The sequence below is a fragment of the Aythya ferina genome, assembly GCF_964211825.1.
Source record: "Aythya ferina genome assembly, chromosome: 1".
In the NCBI taxonomy this organism is placed as follows: domain Eukaryota; kingdom Metazoa; phylum Chordata; class Aves; order Anseriformes; family Anatidae; genus Aythya; species Aythya ferina.
The window spans coordinates 135127759-135152782 of NC_140296.1; the positions used below are offsets into that span (position 1 = coordinate 135127759).

At 36.6% G+C, this 25024-nt stretch overlaps 1 protein-coding gene across 5 annotated transcripts in view; it reads right to left on the minus strand.

The window, feature by feature from the left end:
* WNT7B (Wnt family member 7B) overlaps positions 1-25024 on the minus strand; it is a 97610-nt gene that overhangs the window by 15810 nt on the left and 56776 nt on the right. The window lies entirely within an intron of this gene.

Here is a 25024-nt window from a genome sequence, read left to right on the forward strand (position 1 = left end):
ACTGCCTGGAAAAAGTGTACAGACAGCTTAAGAAATACCAGATCCTTTTGGGTTCACAAGAGGGTTGGGCACAAATGGGGGAGGTTATTATTGCACCTTTATGGACCAGTAGGGCCTATTAGTGATGCTGATGGTCAGCTATGGCAAGAGTTGCCCACAGGGACAAGAACTAGGTAGTTTTTTTTTCTTTCAAGGTGAAGTAGAGATGACCTCTTTCGCTGACTTTTCTCATGTGTGTGTTTTGCTGTGAACTTTTCCACTCCCACACTGACTCTGATTTCTGCTGTATCTTGTCTAGTGGGTCTACAGAGTGATGGAAGTCCTAGGGAAGCATTGTTTCCTCTCTGGAACAAATGAGATGCTGCTGTGAAGGCAAAGCCTTGTTGGTTTTATTATTATTATTATTATTATTATTACTGTTATTACTGTTATTGTTATTGTTATTTATGCCACTACTCATTCCCCACTCCTTGTTATAGGTATTGATATTGAGTATGTAAGGGACAAATAAATGCCGTTTCTTCACTAGACATTGATAGGATGGGTTGCTTTTGGGATGCACATAAGCAAGGAGATACAGAGGCTGAGCAATTTAAAAGGATGTTACAACCTCTGCCTGCTCTCATGTGAGTCTACACTCTGTTACTGACTTAATGTAGGGGTAGAGTATGGCCCTTTTCATTTTGCTGTTCTTATTTACAACATTTCCTTACAAATTCCCCTCTCAGTGCTATCATTATTTTCCTCTGTGTGCTTATTTGGTGATAAACAGACAATCTTGTAATACTACTGCCAAAGAACAATTGCAAAGAATTTTGCTGAAAGTTTTGCAAAAAGTTGCTGAAATGCTTTAATGACCACACACAAAGCTTTAACTTGGTTAATGGATTTAGGAAGAAAAAAAAAATAAAAAGAACAGATCTTCCAGAGGAGAAAAACAAACAAACAAACAAAAAACCTTAGAATCTATTTTTAAATCTTTATTTTAGTATTCACAGATATCATAACTATTCTGGAATGACCTGTGTACAGTGTGGGTTTTTTTATATTTTATGTGTCTTATTTGCATATATAGCTTCCTGAAAAGTTACACCTCTGCAGGATACAAGAGAGATCCTACAAGAAGCAATCATAAACTCTTTTTTGGCACCATTTCATTTTTCTCCAAAGCAATAAAAAAAGTAACTTCAGGTAAGAGAAAAATAAAAGGGTCTGTTTTTATTCAGGTACCAGGAAGGTTAAACTGACTTCTAGAGTATTTGAGTATATCACCCACCAGAAGGCTCGACTCTGCTTTCAGACACACAAGTGTTTTGCTGAGGTGTACGATGTGTGTAGTCTGGTTCAGTGTTTCCCAAACCATGGTCCACAGAACATTGGTGGTCCATGAGGCCACAGTAAAGGGTTTGCAGCTAATCTGCAGAGCCATATTAAACACTGTTTTTAATAGTGTTTTCAATTAAAAGTTTGATGATAATGATGCCTGGTGGTCCACAAGAAATTCTGAGGGTTTATAACAATCCAAAAAAAGTTTTGGAACTTCTATTCCTAGTATGTTCTCTAAAATGCATATCAATATTCACTCCTCTCTCTTTCAGTCCCCAACTGAAGTCAAAACTGAGACGTCCTTTAAAACATAACCTGTTGACTTGCAGGATTTCCTTCTTCATCTCCTTTCAAAAAAAAAAAATAAATCTATTCTTAATTTGGATTCTTTATTCTTAAATTGAAAGACTAGAAATATGAGATACAACAGAAATGACATATAGAGATAAGTTTTGCTTCCTCTCCAGGATGACAGGAAGTAGAGTAAACACATGTAGAAAAACTTGTAACCAAGCAGAAAGATATTCCTGTCAGGGAATACCACAGCTGTGAGCTACAGTTCAGTAGATTTATCAGGAGATTAGCTAGAGAGAGGTTGCTGATGTTTTATTTTTTCAATTCAATGTATTCCACATGTATCCAGAGTAGAAAGTGACACTTTGTAATGGCACTGTCTATGTCTTGCTCATGAGTTTTCACACATCACTTCCCTTAATCAGTTTTGTAAAACCAAAGAATATTCTGGCTTTGTATTCCTTTTTCTCCTCTTTGTTCCCATTATACCCCTGGTTACATTTGGGAATAGAGGAAAATATCATTCTCTCACCCACTTGACAGTTATACCAGTAAAGGAATTATCTCAAGTCATGGAGTAATTCTTAATGGAAATCACATTGACTCTCTGAAGATATTATTCTTCTGTTTCAATGCAACTCTAAAATAAGAAAGGATCAAAAATAATAAATGGCTTGAAAATCAAATTGCTTTTGCAAGTTAAGATGTCCTGCCAATAATTTTTTTTTTCTTTTAATTTTATTTATTTAGTTAGTTAGTTTAGTTTTGTTTTTATCTAAAGAATGTTCTGAAGCTTTCTTTGACCTTCAGGGCAAGCATTACCTCAACAGTTCTCTAAAGTCCTAGGATAAAGAGAGTCTATCAAAAAATGCTGATGGAGGAGGGATAGGACCCTCTGTGCTTGAATAATAAGTCTGCTGTACACAAAGCTTTCCGTTAGCATGTCATCGTTTGGAGTCAGTCCTAAGCAAGTCCTTGTCAGGCAGCTAAAACAATTTAAGCAATGACTGCTGTGATAACCGCATGAAGAACAATAATCTCATTTTATGCATTTTTTTTGAGATTTCAAAAGTATTCTTATTCTTCAATGAAAGAAAGAGACAGATCTTTCCAAAAATTGTCATTAAAAGGAAAAACAAATATCAGAACATTTGGGATATGACTCAACCTGGAAGCTAGAATTTTTTGTTTGTTTTGTTTTGTTTTTCTGTGAATATCTTGGTCACCTAGTTATTTGGCAGTATAAGTGCACACTACCCGTGTCTCAGAACAAAAATTTTTTGTTTGACTTTTCAAAGTTTTCTTTTATGTAGACAAGAATAATTCTGTCAAGATTTGAATTTAGTGGAAAAGACACTATTTTAGCTTTTATTGCAGACCTTGGATCCCTACATTTCCTACATTAGAAATGCCTACTTTCATGTCAAAGAAGACAGTTCTGATTTAATTCCCCAAACATAGAATGGTACACAGAAATTGTCTGATCTAGTAACTCAATAGAAGATGGCAGTCAGTACTGACTGAAATGTAGCCTTTTTTTTTTTTTTTTTTTTGGTAAAGGTGCTGAGAGTCACTTCTTGCAATCTGCTAGGCCATGCGAGAAGTCTTGCCTGTGGTCTGCCAGTCTGAGTTGCTGCCATTTGCTTGAGTTCACTTGTGTTCTCACGGTGGGTTGTATTTTAAAAGTGGCCTACTACCCAGTAATGTAGATATTTTCTGCTCAGACAGTCAGATATTGGATCATTGCAATGAACAATTTCTGGCAGAAAGGGTGAGAGGAGTCTATCTGTTGTTGGAATATTGGAACAGCCTATACTTTAGCCCTAATTTAGATGTCATCTCTGACTAACTTTTAGACTGCTAACTGCACTAAACTTAGCATGCTGATGTGGAAATTATTACAAGTTCCAGAATTGCTGTAGTTTACTGCATTCTAATATGCATATATTCAGCGGCATATTTTCAGCATGTAACCACAATCAGCTGAGAATCATGCATGCTAAATATATATTTTGATCATTTTTCTGTGAGTGCAGGGCTACAGATTTAACTTTTTCATAGTTATTAGTAAGGCATCTATTTTTCAGAGTAACTAGATGAGAATATTACTATTCCGCACGTCATTCAGAAATGTATTTTCTCAGCAGTTAAATGAATAAGAGCATCATCAAATGTCAGCTAGTAGAACTCTAATTTAACTTGAAAGAGTAGACTATGGAATATACACTGTTTAGCCAGTATTTTGCTAAATCTTGGATTAACAATGATAGAAAAAATGTACACACTGCTATTAAACAAAACAAATTCCTTATATGCTTACAATCTGTAGACAGTGGATCTTGAATTATATGACACAATTCAATAAAGGTTGGTGGTAAGAAAAATGAACTATAGCAGAAGTTAGATTATTTTTGCCAAACTTGTTATTTTTGACAAGTCTTTTGCAAATGAAAGCTGAGGACACATTAAGTCATTTTTTATGGACAAAAGAGATACATCTAGATGAGTAAACTGAAACTCAGACAATAGCCCCCCAAGTAGGGCTGGCTGAAGTCTTTTGCAGAAAAGTTTAGTTCCTTTGTAATTTTGTATTTTATTCAACACACTCATTAGCAGTTCTCAAAGAAAACAGTACAGGCTCTTCTCCTTGGGTTCAATCCAAGGGTAATACAAGTCAGTGAGAGTTTTCTCACTGTCTGGAGCAGATCCTTTCTCTATTTGCATTTTCAGTTAACTAATTTTGTACTTCTTGGTTTATAATCTAAAAGCAGGGGTTGGAATAATTTCTCTAGCCTTCTAATTTACTATAATTTACTACCAATTTACAGTGAGGCATGTGAGAGAACACTGAAATCAGATTGTACAAGTAGAAGAAAAGCTATAAGAAAGTAGGGCTGGCAGGATCCTCAGGGGGGATTCTAGTCCGTCTCTTGACCTTAATCTGGCCAATAATGCAGGTGTCCTGCAAAATAGTTTTTTATATATCTTTTCTTAAAGTTCTTCATGGTGGAGATCCCACAGTCTATTCCATTGCTTCAGGATCCATGTTGTTATATATGTTTTACTAGTATTAACCTGAAACTGCCTTTTTGAATATAAGCCTACTAATTCTTACTATACAGATATTAAGAACCTGATTGGTCCCTTCTTGTAGCAGTAGCCTTTAAACATTTAAAGGCTTCCACCCCCTTTCTAGATGTGGTCTGTCAGTCCTTCTAGAGCAGTTTCATTGGCTCTGACCATTCCTGTTCTCCCTGGGCTCTCTCAGCTAGCTGTCCTGTGCCTTGCAGATCCATGCCAGAGATGGAACAGGCTGCTCCAGCTAAGGCCTTGCTCATTTGGGGTTAGAGCAGAGGTAGCACTTCACACATCTTGCTTGCTACACTCCTGTTTACTCATGCCAGTATGGTGTTTTAGCAAGACATTTTTGACTCTTAATCAGTTTGTGGTCTTCTATTTTGCTGCTATCACAACAGATGTTTCCCATCTTGCATTTGTGAGGCTGATTATTACCACATACAGATCTTTGTCTTTCTGATTTACCTCCTTTTTCTTTCTCTTTTTTTTTTTGTTCCTTTTTCTTCCTTTTCAGTCAGTTTTTCCATGATCATTTTCAATTTTGACTGAAACTTCCTCCAATTTCATTGCAGTCCTCCCCAGCCTGACTTCATTTGTAAATTCAATGAGCTCAGTTTATGCCTTCAGTCAAATCAAGACTGTAAGATTAACCAGTACCAGAACCAGCACAGATCACAAAGTCAAGTTAGTTATTACCTCCCTCCATTTTGATAACTATCCTCCAAATAAATTTATTGAAAGTATATACCCATTTGGTTAGAGTTTCCTTAGTTTTCTCGTGAAAAAAACTATACAAGAATGTCATATAAAGCAATGCCAAAAGGTTAATTTAAATCCTAAATATATGGTATGAAATCGTTCTTCCCTGCCTCTGAGGCCTTTGGTGGCAAAATAAGGAAATCAGATTGATTTAACATGATTTGTTCTTGACGGACCTTTGTTGACTGTTACTGTTACTCATCTCCTTGTTTTCAGTTATGAGCTCAAATGGGTGTTTGTTCCCATTATTATTTTAATTTACTGAATTTAGGATGATTGGTCCTATAATTCTGCTGTTTCATTTAGACAAAGGCAATACATGTACATTTGTCTTTTCAATTTTTCTTAATGAGAGTTCTCCACAAGTTTTCAGCTCTAATGGCTGCCAGGACTAATGGCTCTAAAGCAGCTTCATTAAATGTTCTGATATGAGGGACAGCTAATTAGAATGCACACAACCTGGAGAGATACTTCCCCCAAGCTAACACTGAGATGATGTTCCTCTGTAGATTATGTGAGTTCTATAACCATCTGCTCACCACTCACTCTCTTAGTGAAGGCTGATGCAGTAAGTTCTTGACCTTCTTGACATTATCCTTGGTTTACACTCGCTATGGTAGTAGTGGACCAACTTTTTTATACATCTTCCACTCACTGACAAAGTACTGACTGAATCATTACTGTGTAGTGTATTGTCAAAACAAACAAACAAAACCACCACCACCAACAACAACAAAAAAGAGTCACCCATGTTCATGAGGTTCATCTTGCAACACCTGCACTCAGAAGTCCTCCTGAAAGAGGAACCTGTTGCAGACTGAATATCTGCTACTCTGGCAGGGCTTTCTGATCAAATCTGATGGAGTCTTTTGATGGTCATATTGGATAATGTTCTCTTTGTCCTGCCTAAAATCTTTATTTTCTACTACAATCTAATTAAAATTGTCTTTTTTTTTTTTTCTTTTTAATAATATTTCATCCATATAGGCCTGTTTAGCTAAACTAGAAGTAAAGCAGGAGTTGCAAATTATTTCAGCAGCTTCTTTGTAGACTGCTCATAATGTCTATTTTCAATTACACTTGGATGGGATAGAGAATGAATGATGCATATTCAAAGCTGAGATTGTGCAGTGCTGTGACATAATGTTTTGTTTACAGATTCTTCTGTTATTCAGTAATTTTCATCTCTAGAATCCCACTAAGTTTTTATGGGTGGAAGTGCCAGAATTTTGGCCATCAGTCTAAAATCACTCTGTTAACTGGATTGTTTTCTGTTGCTCATGTGGGTTTGTCAGATTTTCTTTTAGAATGGGCTGCACACGAGCCAGATTTATTTCACCCTTGCTTTTTGTAACTCCTTGCTCTCACTATTTATATAGTTTTGGAAGCATGTCTATTAAAATAGATATATATATATATTTAACACGCCTCCGCTTTTCATATTTTTTCAAACATGTCTCCAGTTTCAGTTATTTTCTAAAGGCTTGGTGGTATTTTCCACAGTGGTCTCTCTAATGAGGCTTCCAACATTTTACAAGATTTTTTTCTTAATTTGCCCCCTAAACATATTCAATTAGCTCCTGGCAACTATAAACAATAGTCAGTATTTCCGTTCTAAGTTGAGCGTTTTGTTTTGTATTCTGTTTTGTATTTGACTGTCTTTTGGTGGCATATCATTTGGAGTTTTCTGGGACAGCTGTGAATTCAGTAAGTTTGCTCTGATGTTCATGTTGGTGATGTTTAAAAGTACCTAGGGTAACAGGATTTTTTTTAAGCTCTCCCTTGTAAAGCTATACTTGTTGCAGCAAGTATTTCTTACTAACTCAGCTCTAAGAAGAAATCTGTATCTCGTTCTTAGAGAAAATGGGGAAATCAAGTTTGGATCCAAAAGCACTACTGCTTGTTTTTGTCAAGTTTTAATAAAAACATGGTGTTAAGCTCTCCTTTAAAGAATGTACAAGACCATTGCTTGAAAAATACATAGTGTACAAAGCATGAGGGGGTAGTTCCCACATACACTGTACCATTGAGAAAAGCCTGTGCAGTGTCACAGCCGTGTGTGTTTTCACAATACTACTGCTAATACTGTCAAAGTAGTATGTGGGAAGCAATAGCTGGAGCGGAGGGATTGTCTCCTGCCTGTGTTCTGTTCTGGACCTACTGAAGTTTCATTTTGGGACTTAATGATTCCCTGCTGAATGTTTGGTGTTTTTGCTTTTCAGTGATGACTAGTGGTTTAACATATTATAATATGTAAAAGCTCAGCTGGAAGCATCTTGAAGCATACTGTTTTTTGGTTTTAAGTTGTTTGCACCCACTGTCATAAAGCATGGACTCCTGAAGACTGCTCATAGAAACTGGGTCCTAAACTGTGCTAATGTCCTTGAAGGAGATGGGACTGTGAGAAACCAGGCGTTGCTATAAAAATTTAATCATGTCAGTCTATTCATGATAACAGTTCTTATGCATAGGGTTTGCCTATCCATTATGCTCCCTTTTTTTGAAGAACATTTCCCAGGGAGAAATAAAAATGGTAATTAAGAAAAAGGGAAGGGACACTGTAGCTATATGTGGACATATGTGTTGTGTTGGGTTTTTTTTGTTTGCTTTTGATCATGCTCTTGCACCACAATATGGCCTGTTAAAGGTTTCCGAGAGAAACCTTTGCTATGTTGCCTGCTTCAGTTTAAGAAATAGAAAACATGCTTTCAATAGTCATAAAAATGATCATTAATTTAATTTAATTACATTAAAAACAAAACAAAACATACAAAAAAAAAAAAAAAAAAAAAAAAAACCAGGAAAAAAATCCACTCTGAACCAGTCAGAGAAGTGGAGGACAGTACTACCACATTTTTAAAGGAGATTTATTTTGAAGTTAACTATGCTCCAATTTAGTAGTATACAACAGCTGAGTATGTTGCTACCACTCAGATTTTCATGTGTTTGGATTTAATAAACTTGAGCTCATAGTGAATGAAACAGTTTAGAAGGGATGTTCTACATGGCTGCCAATATAGGATCCTTATAACTTAAATTATTCTGTGGTTGTATTTGACTTTGCTATGGACCCAATTTCACAAATACTCTGTGATCCCCATTGCCATGCCTATAAATATTAAGAAATTATCACTTTGCAGAATCAGACCTTCTCAGTGGACTCTGTACTGGGTTAGTATTTGAATTAACTTGTTTGAATTGCTTCAGTGGCCTGACTTATAAATGTTGAAGAACATTTCTTCAAAAATAAGTCTGCACTATCTTTTGCATGAGGTCATCTCTTTCTGTATTATATTCTGTCACTTCAAACATAGATAACAAATCCCTGAGGGCAGTGGTCATGTCTGTATCGTCTTGTAAATCACTGTGCACACCTGTGCTTTGCTGTAGAAACATGTTAAATAATAATACCTCTTAAAGGGTTCGCTAAAGTATAAGTAGAAGTCAACACTAAGCTCCTATACCTGGGAATGCCAGAGTGTCTGTGGGTGTGTATCTGTGGGTGTGAGTATCTGTGTACATTACAGATGAAATTTTATCTCTCACTTCAGAATTTCTTGAGATGTTTTACTTAAATCATGGATGTTACCTCAATATATTGTGCAGAGTCTATTAGTGGGCAAGTACCACTTTGCCATAATTATTGAATTACAGATATACCATATGATGCCCAGCTGAAATTCATGTTAGATAAAATCTGTTTATGTGAGAGGTAGATTGTGACTTAAAATGGAATGTGACTTTCAACTGGAGAGGACAACAGATACTATATACCTCTGTTTCACAGGGACATGAGGATGTTCAGGCATTTATCCACATGGCAGAAGGACTTGCAAGAAAATGAGCTGTCCTCCTGTTGAGTTCTCTTTGTGGGGAGTCTATGGAGGAAGGCAGCTGTGGACTTCTCATCCAACACAAATTCAACCATTTGCAGGGAGGATGTCCATGCAAATGCATAGTGTGGCAGGAGACAACATGATTGCAGAAGTGTTCCCTTGGACTGAGGCTTCTCTGCTCTGCACCTCTACATATTGTTCCAGCATAGTATTGAACCAGTCCATCTCCTGCCAGAACCCTAAGGGGATTTGGACACAGCAATGCTTAGCATCACCATGCCTACCTGTGATGTAGAAGAAGTACACAGCAAAGCCTGCTCCTAACACCCTGTACTCACACCTCCTCACGTCATACCTGCAGAGAGTTAGACACATACCTTTCCTTTAATTTTCACTTGGAAAACAAACAAACAAACCAACAAACAAACAAAAACCACCATGAATTTCAGAGATCCTAAATGTTTTTATGTTCCATTTGGAGTTGATGATATTTCTTCACTACCAGTAAGAAGTGAGATACCTGCAACTTTAAGCTGGTGTTTTATAGGTGTCAAAATAGACCTTTATTTTTGCAGAGATGAGATACTGTTTTCAGATTAGATGACAGTGTTTACAAAATTAATGTCAGTGTATACAAAATTAATCGCATCTACAGGACAAAAGCTAGACACCTAAAGATAAATCTCTCACAGGATGTTGGCTCTAAAGCCTGTCTCTTAGATGTTCTGCCTCCTAGTATTTTCCATGTGTTAAGGATAGGAATTGAGCCTTATCAAGTATTGAGAGAGTTAGATGCCACGAAGCCAGACTTCCAGAAGTGATCAAGCTGGGTGGGGAACCCCCAAAACAGTGTGTAGAAAATTCAAAGAGTCTAAACTCATCCTGTCAGAGGTCTAAACTCATCCTGTCAGAGGTAAGCCACATTTCCCTGGACAGAAAGTTTTTCAATCTATGCTGGCAGTGGGCATCTAAGTGTAATTTCTGAGGGTATATGGTGATTTTGGTAAAGGGGATCCCATACTTATAATATCCTACTTTCAGCCCATTATCTTGTTTTGTATTCTATCTGGGGAAAGAAAGATTTAATTAGATTAAAAGCTAGAAGATTACTTTACTAGTATCACTGATTAGGATACACAATATAAATTAAGCAATAAAACCACATATATAGTGTATATATATACTATTCTATATATAAACTAATATATAAATAACAATAAAACTGAACACAATATAAATTCTTCTAATGTATTTTTCTAGTTTTTGGAGTATCATTAAAATTCATTATATCAAGTATGGAATTAGAATGTTCTTATACGAAATAAAGTATTCATTCTACCTAGACGTGACATTTATAAAGTAAGGTTTACAAAGAGTGTCAGTATCCTTTATTAAACTGAAGAGCATAGACAGGGAATATACTTTGTCTTGCCAGGATCTAATAAGTAAGTATTTATATAAAGTATTTCTCAGATTTCCAGTATAAATTACAGATATATCATAAAATGGCATAGCCACCTGTAATGCTGTAGCTTTCAGTGCACTAGCAATGTAGGAGTACTGTCATATACCTCATAGGTATATGACATCTGCACACTTTTTGTGGTAATAGCAATGAAGGTGGAGTAAGTACTGCCCATCCTCAAAAAAGGTGATAGCCCCTCCTGGGGCTCCAAGAAGCATTTTAGACTGCTGGTCATGGATAAACTCTTCCTATATGCCTGGGATAGATAAATTGTTATGCTGTCATCTTGTCCAAACATCATAGACTCTGGTCTTCTAGATATTCTTCAAATAATGGTATTTTCAAGATACTCCTCAAAGAACTGGGTAGACATAGACAAAAGACCATTTCTTATGCTTGATAAAGAAAGAAAAATAATTCATATCAAATAATGTACTGGAATGTTGCTTTTTTTATATAAATGCACCCGCAGAAACATAACAGAGAGGCTCTTGTGTTTGCAGGGAAGTTCTGCCAGTTTTCTGGAAGGTAATTCTGCATGTTGATTGTTCTGTTGTTTACTTAAATTCCTGGCACAGTTTCTGATGCCTGACAGGACAACCTAGAGGACCAACTCAATATCTAAATTTCACAAGCAAAGCTCTACCATGAGCTCTATCACTGATGACTCAACAATCTTAGTCTTGCAGTCTTTATAGTGTTTCTCTGGTACATTCTTGGCAAGGCAAGGTTTCACAAGTGAGATGCAGTGAGTACTACTGCTTAGGATATTACCACTGTGCTGATATCACCCACGGTAGCAGAAGAACCATGCCTCATTGGATTTAGCTTACAGTCCATCCCAAACTAGCCCTTCCTGGGAGGCAGCAGAGGAGAGTCTGGGTTTGCAGATCATCAGAATAAGCCTGCCTTCTGCTCTGCTAATTCTGCTGTAGAGATCACATCTTCCAGGTGTAGGGCAGCAACCCCAGAAATTACTGCTGCTCCCTGCCAGAGCTCAGATTTTGTGGAAAGCAAATGAGAAAATTCTGATGAAAAGGGATGAACTGAGAGTTGCTTTCAAATTTACTTAAAGATCTTCCAAATGCTTTTATAATGCTTGTATGGCTGAATTCACATTTCTAGTTGATTTGGCTTGCCTGACAATCTTTCTGATGGGAGAGCTAAGATTCAAGCGATGATGTCTGCCTTCCTTCCTAGAGTTTTTGCCTGCTACTCGTTTGTAACATCAGTGAATGAGACGCAGCACTAATCACACATATGAAAGAGATTTAAAAGACTAAAGAGCTCAGAGGGTTTTGGATAAATACACAGAGTTCAGATGCTTGTCCAAACCTCTCTGGTTTGCAAAATGAGTCTGGAAACATCACAAGAGCAAAGTCTTTTTTTCAGTTCTGGAGTTTCTGGTCCTGACAGGAGTTAGGAAGTGACAAGATTCACAAAAATAAGGAGCAATTACTCTAATCTTCTTAGACCTCATGAAAGATACTGAATTACTGTTTAATCTGAACCTGTCTGGCTACCAGTCAGTCTATCTTATCTATGAGATTAGTAACTTATTTATTATTTGTGTTGTGCTAAAATCAGGGAGATAAGTCAGCATTTTGCCAAATACTGCACAAGTTCACTTTAAGACACTGGTCCATACCTGCAAGAATTTGCACAGAAGGATTTGGCAAATGGGTAGATGCCTGCCTTGTGAGTCAACTGCCCTTTTAGCTGAAAATTTGAAATGCTATGAGGATAAAAAGATCAAATTTCTTACCCACAAGGAACTTTGATTGTTTTTAGATGTGATATCCCAGAACTGAAGGATGAGTTTAAACAGAGATCAGAAGCAAAATCTGTAGGTTTTTAAAGTACTCCAGCTTCAGTACAGGATCTAGGCTTTGTGACCTAGAAAGGAGACATGACTCCCTTCCAGGAGTATGAATACAAGAGTATTTAAATAGATTGGTATTAATATCAGTCTTCCAGACACTATAAAAATATTATTAAAAAAAAAAAAAAAAAAAAAAAAAACACTAGCAAGTGTCTCTACTGCAAATATACCATTAAAACAAGATACTGGTCACATTAAATAATCTTCACAGCCCCATGCTTTGTAGAAACTTCTTTGAAGATCTGAACTTTGAAGCTGACCCCTATCTCTGTGATGGGCCAAACCAAAAGCCAGATCTAAACACCACTGAATTCTGGGAAAGTTCAAATCCATGTTTTTTGTGGTTCAGGTTGAGCTGTAATTAAAACAGACCAGTTTGAAAGGCAAATATCTGAAAACCAAAACAAAACAAATGTTTCACGTGAAAAGTCTTGGATTAGTCTGTATTGTACCAGGTCGTGCTTTTGCCTGTCACATGATGTAATGTTCCCCTGGCTAACACAGAATGACAGCACACACATGCTGCTATATGAGATATTCAGAGCAGACACTTAATTTAACTTTGATTAGGACACAGTATTCGTGGAAATAATTTGTGCTGTGTAAAAACCCATCATCACTCTTACTATCACTCACATTGGAGGGTAGACTGCTGCCTTTCAAGCTTTCCATGGTCATCCCTAGTTGCACTGTAGTCTAGGGTCCTTTAAAATACAATGTTTTGCCTTCTTTGAACAAACTTGTGCCTCATTTTGACAGTAGTATGTGGAATATTGCCACTAATCCCTGAAAACAAACAAGAGAGCAGTGCTGCAGAAACTTTAGTTGTGTAAGAGGGCAGGGAAATCCCAGTTAACCCTCCTGCTAAGAACTTCTGTTTATATTGTACTTAAAACTACAGTGTCTGAAATAAAGCAACATGGTTGATCAATGGGCAAACAAAAGAAGGGAACTCAGTTTCAGCATTGCCGAACTGCTGAAGTAAAAGAAAAAGGGGGACAACAAGAAGAAAAAGGGGAACAACGAGAAGAAAAAGAAAGGGAGGGAGGGGAAAATGTGTTCAAGCCCATTGCTGGTGTCAGGATGTCACTGTGCACCAATAGCTATAAAAAGAAGCTCTTGGACAGGAAGATTTACTCAAAGAATCACAACACACATACAGTGAGCATACAGTAAGTAACTAGCAGTTCACATGGGCTTTATTTTCTTTCTCTATAATATTACATATAAGTACTGGACAATATTTTATCTTTGAGAAATTGGAATTTAGACTGTTTGTGGACAACTAACCAAAGCTTCCATACTTCCTTCTTATGCATACTAAATAATCTTACCAGGCCTGTCAAGATTTTTCAACATGGCCTTTGTTTCAGGCCTGGACCCATGTTCTGTAAGAACAAATCCCTTCATGACACATCTGTGCTTTGCTTCCTGTTTGGATAAGAAGTCTTTAAGAGTGACCATTTCTGGTTGAGGATCGCAGGGTACTTCACAAAGGTTTAAGTCCCAGTGAGGTTAGTCCACATTAATTAAGCCTTTCAATTCCCCACTGAAATTAGTCATCTTTAGTCTTCAGAGAGAGAGGTATGAAGTGACTTGCCCTAGGTCACAAGAAAAGTATATGGCACAGCTGGGAACTGTCCAAGTCCATTACCTCCTGGTCCATGCTCTAACCATATAATGATAATTCTCACGTTAGACTAGGAGCCACAGGATATGTGAAAAATGATAGAAAGGAAATTTTATTGAGCTTCTTTAGAAGATGCCTTCCACTCAGCTTGGACAAAGAGAGTGAAGAAATATTTTATCTGTTCAGAATGAGTTCTGCTCAGGTAGAAGAATACTCAAATGTTTTCATACTTTGCTCAGAGGAAATTTTCAGGTCAGACATTTCTGTACTGGTCAAATTGTAATCAAAAAAAAAAAAACAACTTTTCTAATTAGTCATTCTCTAGCAATATAGTAAATTCTATTTATAGCATCTTTTAAAGCACACCAAAACAAGACTCACAATGTTTTCTTCTAGATTAATTTTCTAATGTTCTTGAAAGAGGATTGCCAGTAACCTACATACTACTTCATGCAAGAAGGAAAGCAAGAAGGAAAAGTATGAGGAGAAAAAAGACCTACTTATGTCCTACACATTTATAGTGTATTGATTTAGAGCAAATCAAGTTGAAGGCTTGCATGGCCTTGTGTTGTCAAAATTATGGCAGAAAATATATGTATATTAACTGGTGCTAATATTTGAGTATGGAGTACCACAAATGCTTAAGAACGAGCAGTAGTCAAAGAACACTTTACTGTCTAGGAAAGTTCACCACCTTTGCTATGCAGTTAATAAACTATCCCACATGTTTTCACCTGGGATTGGATTCACCAATTTTTCCTGTTCCCAGCCCATCTCTTTTTCTTTTCTCCTCCCTTTACACACACTCATAGATCTGCTACACACTTTCTCCCTTCCTCATTCCCCTATCCAGGCAGTTGAAAGGCTTTCACTGCAGAGATTGAAAACATACTCCATATTAAATGTAACAGAATAGTATGACCAGCAGGTCCATGTTTCAAACACATTCAGTTCATATCACAGCTGAGAATAAACAGCAGGGGAAGCAACTTGATGGGTTGCTGGAGGCTGTGGCTACCCTTTCTTGTGGAACATGTCTCTGTCACTTGCTAAATAGGTGCACCATCTGGTGGTAATTTTGGACTCCCACTTGTTCTTAAATTTCCAAATAGCAGTGGTGGAGTGTATGCCTGTGGTTACAGCTTTTTTTTTTTTTTTCTTTGCCAGTATCTGACTGAAAGCCATCAGCTAAGATGACTTTTGCAGGTACTAATGGTGAATGAGTAAATGAGTACCAAGAATAGCCAAGAGTTTAAAGGAAGGTCATGTTTTCATTTCTGCTATGTCAGGCAAGCAGGTATGACTTTATAGACCACATTTTCTCCTGAGAAACATATGTAGAGAGGAGGAAAAATTTCACAGACAGACCAAAATGGGACATTAAGGGGCTTGATACCTAATTAAGGAGTCTAAACTCCCAGGATAGTCAAGAGACCTCCACACAGTCATGCAATCAAATTAAGATCCAAATCACCCTCTGAAAGTGCTTCTCTCTGTATTCCTTTCCATACAAGGAATAGAGGCTGGCTAGGTTCGTATCTTAGACATCTCAACCAAATGCCTGGAGCTATGTGGTATGAAACTGGGCCAAAAGAAAGAAGTGAGGAAGGGACTCCCAATTTTTCTGCCTCTGTTGTGTGAAGCCCTTAAGTTCAGCAACAGAGACAGAAACCACCACTACTTCTCATGTTTTTTCCCTCAGAAACTGCAAGGTTGAATTAACCCTGTCAATGGGACACTGTGTGGACATCTTTTCTGAACAGGATGGGTGGATGCTGAGTCAGACAGAAAACCAGGTTCCATGTTGTCACGAAGAAATCAGTAAACAAGTAAAAGTAAATAATGATCCATGAGTAAGCTTCATTCTTTTTAGCAACTTGAACAGAGCTTTCTGGTCTACAGCAATTTGTCTTTAACTATTTTCTTCAAAGCCAATCCACATCTGTTGAGCTTACATCTAGAGATACAGGTGTCTTCTCCCAGCACACAATTTGGCTTTCTGGGGTTAGAGCAGTTTTCTTAAATATGCCTTGGCTATCCAAGCCCACTTACACCAACATTGGTTAAGTCTTATGAATCATCTTTCTTTATCAGTCCCAGAAATCTGAGGTTGAGCCTCTGTAGTGGACAGAGTAACAAATTAAAATTGTGACTGCAAGTTTTCACCTAGGATTACCTAAATTCTAAAACCAAATTAGATCAAAATTGAAAAATTGCTACACTTTTAACTATCTGAAAGACCCATCCCCAGCTTGATTTGCATGCTGGCTTTCACTATGACTTTTGTACTCTGCATACCATTTGGGCATGCATTTAAAGTGAAGCACTTTCAAACCCTTTTTTGCTTTAATAGGACTTAAAACATAGTGCTTAAAGTTAAGCACATATTGGGTAAACAGTGCAAAACTAAAGTTCTTGGCCAATTTGAAGACTGAGAGAAGAGCTACCTTAGTACTACTGTGTTAGATTCATTTTTAAAAACCTTTAAACAATAGATAATACTTTCATTTTAATTCAACTCATACCATTAACAGTAATATTGCACTCCACAGTCGGTAAGAAAAAAACTACAGTCATTGGTATTTTAATCCAATGCTAAAATGTCATGCATAATACTAAGGAAGGAAGTTTTGTCAATTAGAAAATAAGATATTTGTCAGTCATAATATTTTGGACTATGCCAGCCACTTCATTAGAAAAAGAAATTGCTCATGACTAGAGGCAGGATAGCAAACTGCATGGATCAGCGATCTGAGCATGAATGCAGTAACATTCACTTGCAAACCAAAATGCACAGATCAACAAATGCTGTGTTTTTTGTAATGTTTGTACATGCCTCTCTGTGCATTTCAAGCTCTTCAATTTAGAAACAGATGGTTTACCAAACAGAATGCATCCCAAGGAACAGGGCAGAAAAGGGAGGGATGCTGCTACACATGCAACTCCAAAGTCTAATGTTATGTTTAGTCTGTCCTGCCTGATGTAGAGGTTGAGCTCGATGACCAAACCTATCATCTGTAATTCTTGGGAAGAGATTTTGACAACATAGTTAACCACACTAGTAAAGCTCAGGGAATCTTCAAAGTCACTAGAAGCCTAAGTTATTACAGGATCAGATACCAGCAGGTTCAGGTTAGCTGCTGTCCTGCACTGCCTTTTGTTTTACATAAAGAACTTTTCTTTCAGTGGGAAGATTTAGCAGCACCTGTCAGTTTCCAAAGTCATTCTGTACCTTAAAAATCAAATGTTGCACAGTTATCTCCATTTACATATTTAGGCATTAGCAGAGTACCTGCTATGAAAGTCAGCTCCCATTTGAACTTCTGTTCATACCCAAAAGGCAAGTACCTTTTTAGTGGCTGTAAAATCCTGGCTTCGGCAAAAGCAAAAGCTAAAATTTTACTGACTGTAAAAGGACTAGAATTTGGCATCTGTGATTTTGGGCTAGGTCCAGAACCAGACTTCATTTAATTTTAAATATTAGTTGCCTTCCTTTTTGAGTGTGCATAATGTTGAAAGTCACTAGCCAATAGGACTGGGAGGCTAGAACTAATTTAGTCAACATACTAAGGATCATTTGTAGCCAGCAATTTTATTACAAAATGACATTAATAAAATGACAATAAAGGAACGTTAATGTTTCAAGCGAGGCACTTAGATGTAAAGAAATGCCATACTTAATGTTGCTGTGCAAATTTAGCCCTGTTGTGTCCAAATTGTTGTACTACATTTAATTAAATAATAGACTAGAATTTGCATACTATCTTTTCCATAGGACCTCTGACTCACTCATCCCAAGGCAGACCAGTAACACAGAAAATTTTATCCTGAGCAGCTAAAATCAAAGTTAAAAGCAACACAAAATGAGGATTTTGTTCTGGTCAGTGCTGAGCATGATATGGGTTGTTACAGACTCTGCCTATAAGGTCACATTGCACATAACAGCATCCTTTGCCACTACAGCTATAGATTTATTAGGACAATCACAGAATACCAAAAACCATGAGTACCTATCCACCAAAAAAAAAAAAAAAAAAATTATTTTCCATATCAACACTTAAAAGGAGCTATTCCATTTAAGAAAAAAGTGGTCCATTTAGTTTTGGACCATTAAAACAAAGTATTAAACTGCTTCCCCACATCAACCTGTTGTTTTCTGAGAACACAATGGCCCTTTTGTAACCTGAGGGTTAATGTCACAGGAAGGCAGTGTGTATTGCTCTGCGATTTCTCTTACCAAGCTGCAAGATGTGTCACAGAGACATATAACTTTAGATGCATATGGAAGCAGGTGAGAACAAAGCTCATGAGATGCAGAGACTTGAGCCTCCCCAGTTACAGATCCCTGCATCGATTTACATCAATGCGCATTAATCCTTAATTAGTTTGAAAGGCAGTAAACCAAAATGAAGTTGTTCAGAGTCAGGTATTTTAGTTTGAAGATGTCTGAAGAAAAAAATGTATTCCAAGGAAAACTTAATCTTTATATGACAAATGAAATAAAAGTTTAAGGAGTTAGCACTCCTCTCAGAATGGGAATTCCAGATTTCATTCAGTTCAGCATCTACCATTCAGCATCCAGCTGCAAGCCACACAGAGTTCATGAAGTAATTGTATTAACATATTAGTGCTGCGTTTAGAATGAGGATGTCTGCCTTTTAAAAGCAACCGTTCTGCCAAAGAGGTAAATATTTAAATGGCAGTGATAATATTTTAATCTAAGAGAACTTGTACTTTTCTTCAAGCATATGATCCTTGAGAAAAAAAGAAACAAACAAACAAAAAAAAAAACATAATCGAGCTACACTGCACTAGACAGTCATACTTTACAAAAAGGTGATTATCTATATCACAAATTACATATGCTAGACAAGTTTCTTTTATAGGGAGACAAATTATTGTCCACATATTTTTGAGTAGATTCACTAAGATTGGAATCCTCCACCCTCTCAAAATAGGATGTTTATTTAATACAAAAGTAATTCCTTAGAACAGAAATACATTTTTATTTTTCTAAAATCCTCCAGATGACAGAATCCTACTAAAATTAGGAAAAATCTCAACCTATCACTCTCACAAAAGGTCTCCTAAGCTAGAATAATATCAATTCTTAGCACGGAAGTTATTTCATAAGTTTTTTACTAACCCTTCCCAACATCAGCTGCTGCCAGCTGGGAGGTTTATTTTCTTATTCTGGTTTGGGTTACTGTCTTGCTTTGTTTCTTGTGATAGCAAAAGCTTATCCACCCTTCTACAGTCACAAAGTATGAACTGTTCAAATCTTTTCTTCAATTTCCTTCAAAGTCAGTGATGCAAACTAAAATAGCCCTCTCACTTTGCCTTGTAGCCACTAGGTTTTCACAGCTTTTTTTCTACTCTTTAGGTCACCATCAAAATGAATTGCCTTGTAAAAACTGTCCTCATAAGGCAGCTTGCATGCCTTTTTTTTAGTTACCTTATTGCCTACAGGATAACTAATATAGGTATGAGGGACATTAGGTAGATTCACCCAAATTTGTTCTAACATGGACTTTCTATCTTTGTTCTATCTCTGGTATAACTGAAATCTTTCCGCAATATATATCTAATAAGATAGTACAAATATACTGGATATTCTTCAAGTTAAGAATATTTTTATTTCTCCTTCCAACAACAACTTGTCAGTTGTGAAAGGAAATACACAGTTTGTTTGAGCTATTTAATATAAGGCTTTCAATGGGTATTTGCACTAAGATAAATCTTTCCAGCAAAATGAACATTCTGAGGAGGTCCTCAGAGCTTGTATTTTCTTCTCTTTACTGCTGCCTCTGCCTGTCTCCCAGACAGTTACTCAAACAGTACGGGTGGCAGTTCACTGTGCATTGTTTTATTTTTTATTTTTATTTTTTAATTCAGACTAATAATTGGAAATCTCTTTCTTTAAATAACTAAGGATTGCGCATCTTGTAATACACGCCGTGTTTCTATTAAAAACTATTCTTGCATAAACCATGGTTCATTAAATTTGCCATGGCATTTATAGCATATACTCATTTAACTAAATCACACAAGCAAATGCAATGCCTCCACATGACATTTTGTGAAATGGACATCAGCAGTCAATCCAAGTTAGCCATGTGAGTAGCAAGGACCCAATTTGTATTGGTATTAGGCAGGCTTCTTTAAGTTTCACACACAGTCTTGGCTGATTGAACATATTGTGTGTACCTATGTCCTGAAACCCCAGATAACCTGCTGCACTATGAGTTGGAAGCTGCTGCCATCCCCCAAGATGCCACTTCTACATTGGAATGTCTTTTGCCATATCCTAGCACCAATGCAGACATCCAGCTCAAATTACAAACAAGTTCCTTTCTGATCAGTTGCTTGAATGCTAAAAAGACTTTGTTATCTGGAACCATGCTATATGACAACAACAGAAAAAAAAATCCAAATTATATCCAAAGGCCACTGTGCAATTGTGGTTGACAGTAACTGGCAAATGCCTAAACCAATCATAGCACCTACTGCTATGACAAAGATAATTACTGCCTTTCCGTTGGTGAAGTGTATACTGTTCTCTGTATCACATTTAAAATAATCTAATTCCAACTCATTTTCCCCCTCTAAATTGTTTCCAGCTGCACGATTCCTTTCTTTTCCCCATATTGTTTTTATTGGATATAACACAATTCCATAAATATAGATTTTCCCATAATAAATACACAGATATTTGAATAATAAACATACAGTCAACCTGATACATGAATATTAGTAAGCATTAACTAACAACATATATTGATTAAAAATTGGAAAATGAGAACATAAAGAAACTGAAAGAAAAAAAATGACAAGAGGAAAGAAAGGGAAATAGAGATAAAAGTGTACTTACTTTAGGCAAACTATCTGGATTCATTTATGGTTCCCTTTATTGATTTGCTGATAGCATTAAAACACATGTATGGTTGTAAAGCATGCCTAAGAATGCTGCCTGTCTTCATGTATTGGAAATTTTCTGCTCATACTGCAAGTCAAGCTTTCCAAGTTGGCCAACTCATACCATACTAGACACTACTGTACTAGATTAATATATCACCCTGGATGTGATTTTCCATTTTTGGAGAATAATGAACCTCTCTACTCCTCCCATTTTTGGTAGGAAGTTTTTATGAACATTTGGCATCTCAGTCAATCCACCATTGTAGCCCAGAATAAAAATGACTGGATTCATATGTGAATCCAAATTTAATTAAGCCTATATATGGCCTGAACCAAGAATAATTTACTGACATACTTAATTATGCATGATAAAATGCCAACCATTTCTCCACAATGCCATCACTTACAAATCTTTCATGCCCGATTCCCATGTTCTTTTAGGCCTGCAGCTAAAATAGCGGGATTCAACATGGATTTAGTTACCTATTTCCAGTGCAAATATATAAAGAATCACATTTTTATGAGTGTCTTTCTTCTGGAAGGTATTTCCCTTCATTTCTTCACTTTCTGTTTGAAATTATGCTGTCTTCCTAGCATTTTATGTGTGCATATATACAAGTGAAAGCTTGTATATAACCTTGACAATCAACTTTATTTTCTGACTGTTTCTCAAAATAACCTGTAAGGTCTTCTTCACCTGTGAGTTAATAAAATCCATGCACATATTTCAGTAGTCTTTAAAAATGCAGTTTTCTCTTCCATCCCTCTCCCTTTCAGCCTGGAGAGTGGAATAAAATTTGGGTAAATGCATGGTGACTGGAAACTTCTTAAGATATTGGTCTTTTCCTAAATCTCTCACAGCAATCAAAGCTTAACCTCACTTCAGAAGCATCTTTTCAACATACCAGAAATCTACAAATCTGAAAAAAAGGTCAGAAATTTAAAAAAAAAAAAAAAAGTAATAAAAAAAAATCTTCAGAACTCCCTTGTTTTTTGCCAATTTGTTGCTTCTTCCCTGTAAAGTGTTCAGTTCAATTAAGTTTTTCCATATAACCCATATCTAAAGTTATCTTTGAGACATTCTGATGAGTAGAGAGACAGCCAGATGAATACTACTAATTCACAACACTTTTCTATATAATGAGTCTGACAAAGGAATCTTCTACAGATTATTTTGATATCTTTATATATTTACAGCTCTACATTTCTAAGACTTTTGTCTGCTGTACCTCATTTTTGCCCTGGATTTAACACTATAAGAGCAGTCTGTTTATAAGCACTTCAGTTGGGAGAATTTCAGTGGAAATGGTTAACGCTCAAATAATTAGCCAGAACAATCTACTTTCAAAGAACCATGGTAGGTTTCAATTCTGATATTGATTCTAACTCCCTACTTTAGAGGCTGCACTGGCTACTTATTTGCTTAGAGTTATTTGCTTCCAATTGCTATTAATAATCTATAACTTTTAGAGGTACCTTCATGACAGATTGTTTAAACCATCATTTGGGGCAATTAACACCAATCCACTCTTTTGCATCAGTAGCTTGGTAGGACCAGAGGCTATACATTTCCAAATCAGGGCCCTTGCCTTCAAAAAGTTAGAAGGACAATGGATTTTCAACAATGATTATCGGATGTATAATACCAATTTATCTATCATTAACCAATTAATTTGTGAATCCATTTGTTAAAGAGGTAAACTTATGGCTTCTAACAAGAGGAATGAGTAGAGTGCAAAAGATGACATTATGTGAGAAGCTGGTGTGAAAACTAAGGATGAGTGCAGGAAGGTGACAATTATGAGTATGTGCAGGGACAGGATGAGTAAAGTAAGTGTAGTAGTGATATTTTTCTATGGGGTTAGCATGACTGGAAAAGTTCTCAGCTATAAATATATATATATAAAGACAATTAAAAAAAAAAAAAAAAAAAGGAGCTATACACAAGGCTTGCCTAATTCTTTCCATGCCACATCCTTTGTTCATGCTACTAATTTGGATCTCCTTATCACTTTTTATCAATGGTTGCTATAAATCTTTCACACAAATATGAATGCCCTACATATAACAAGGTTGCTACAGTTGTTATTCTGACCTCTGAACAAATTATTTGCATTGTTTTTAATACACAGGTGACCCCTGTGTATTACATAGGTGGTGATAGAGGACCAATTCACTGAAGTAAGTCTTTGAAAAGATAGCTCAGCATCAGTCCAACATAGCTTATTGAGGATGAAATGAATAACATCTGTCTTTTTTTGTCTTAATTCTTCCTTCAGTCTGTTTAAGACGGAACCAAATGTCTGCTTTAGTGTTTCTGTGTGTGTCAGATACAGATGTTTTGTTACACATGTGAATATTTATGTTCACAAGTCTTTTGTACCTTTTAAGTATTTTATTTTATTTTATTTTTTTAACTTTGTCCTTTTTTTTCACTTGTTTTTCCCTCACTAGGGTAATAACACCAGTTCCTAAACCTTGTCCTTTCCCTAGATACTGATCACATCATCTCTGGGTGCTACTCCACTAATAAAACAAATAAAGATGTGGATTATGGGATTCTTTATAGACCTGCACGGAACTCATCTGGCTCAGCTGGCAGAGGTCGTGTAAACCTTCTCCATCCGTTACAGTTTGTGTGGTTTCACACCCAACAAATGTCAAAGCAGAACTCAGCTGCAACTGCCAAGTTTTGTCTGTGTTTGGGTTAAGCCATAAAAGAACCCACCGAATTCCACATCAGTCATTTCAGAGCTGAAAGAAACCACCCAGGTTTGGTGAAGAGGTCAAGAATTTGGTGAACATTTTGGCAAATATGACCTGAACAGTGGCTCAAGAAAACCTTGTTTTTTCAGAACTTGTATAGTCTGACCATCCTGATAGCTGGTCCATCCTGATGCCAAACAATTTCTGTTCCCTATACCTCTTATTTCAGAAAGAAAGCACAACCATGACTTGTTATTCTCTTTAAGTGTTTTCACTGTGCTCACTTGCACAATTTCTGTCAGTGGTATAGATTGTTAGGTATTAATACAATCCTACCTAAGCTGATGAGGTGTCACAAGATTCTGAGCTTGAAGAGGAAAGCAGAGGTCATGAAAACATTTTCAACTGAAAGTTTAGCAGTGACACTGACTTGGGTACAATACTACCAAGTGTCTCTTTCCAAGGATATAGATGATCTCACAGATGTTAAGAGGACTTACTTGTCTAAGGTTCAGAGCATGCCTGCAGGCTTTACAAGGTCAAGACAAGGAGCATAAAGAAGTACAACAGTAGTATGCTTAGCATCTATATATTTTCTAGTAGCAACATCATTTTGGATATCATCTTATGACAAACAAGTTTAAGACCAACCAAGGAAGACTAGACCTGTGCTTCTAATAGTCAATACAGGTGACTAGATGGTTTTCTGATTCATTTTAAGATGAAGGCAAATGTCAAGTGTTAGTTTATTTCCTGTGTATGGTGTCTCGAGGATGTTTAATGCCTTCCACTTCCTTTTAATAAACAAAGGTTAGGTGTGATGTATTTTCTAAGAGGAATTAGAAATTTCCTCAGTCAAATGTGGGAAGAGACACTGAAAATCAAATTTCTCACTAACATCTTTTCAGCATCAATTCTACCAAAAATTTTTCTAAAGTTCAAAAAATTCAGACTTTTCTTTAGCCATTACTTTGGCTTTCTAGGTCTTTTCACTTCTGTGATTTTGTGTGGAGTAATGCCAGAGTATGATGAATTCTCTGCTAGTATAAGTCAGTTCTCCTGACATCAATGTACTTACTCAGTTACAAGGCGTTATAACTAGTCCACTGTGCTCTTAAAAAGCCCAGACC